Genomic DNA, 756 nt, shown 5'->3' on the forward strand with positions numbered 1-756 from the left:
AAAAAAAAAAAAAAAATCAGCTGGGTATGGTGGCATGCACCTGTAGTCCCAGCTACTGGGGAGGCTGAGGTTGGCAAATCATACAAGCCTGGTAAGGTAAGGCTGCAGTAAAGCTGTGATTCCAGCCTGGATGACAAAGTGAGACCCTGCCTCAAGAAATATAGAATATGGAGAGCCTGGCATAGTGGTTCACGCCTGTAATCCCAGTACTTTGAGAGGCCAAGGTGGGAAGATCCCTTGAGCAGTTCAAGACCAGCCCAGGCAAGATAGTGAGATCCTGTATCTAAAAAAGAAAAAAAAAATGAAACTAGCCAGGCATAGTGATGCGCACTTGTGATCCTAGTTACCCAGGAGGCTGAGGCGGATTGCCTGAGCCCAGGAGGTCGAGGCTGCAGTGAGTCTATATCGCACCACTGCACTCCAGCTTGGGCAACACACCAAGACCCTGCCTGTCAAAAAACAGAAAGAATATGGGAGAGGAGTGATTTGGGAGTCAACCTGATGTCCAAATCCAATTCCACCACCAATTAGTACCAGTGAGAGGTGAAGCCAGCTGGACTTCCTGGGTCTAGTGGGGACTTGGAGAACTTTTCTCTAGCCAGCTAGAGGTTTGTAAAATGCACCAATCAATGCTCTGTACTAGCTAGAAGTTTGTAAAATACACCAATCAGTGCTCTGTAAAAATGCACCAATCAGTGCTCTGTAGCTAGCTAAAGGTTTGTAAAATGCACCAATCAGTGCTCTGTAAAAATGCAC

Source organism: Mandrillus leucophaeus, unplaced genomic scaffold, assembly GCF_000951045.1.
Source record: "Mandrillus leucophaeus isolate KB7577 unplaced genomic scaffold, Mleu.le_1.0 Scaffold297, whole genome shotgun sequence".
Classification (NCBI taxonomy): Eukaryota; Metazoa; Chordata; class Mammalia; order Primates; family Cercopithecidae; genus Mandrillus; species Mandrillus leucophaeus.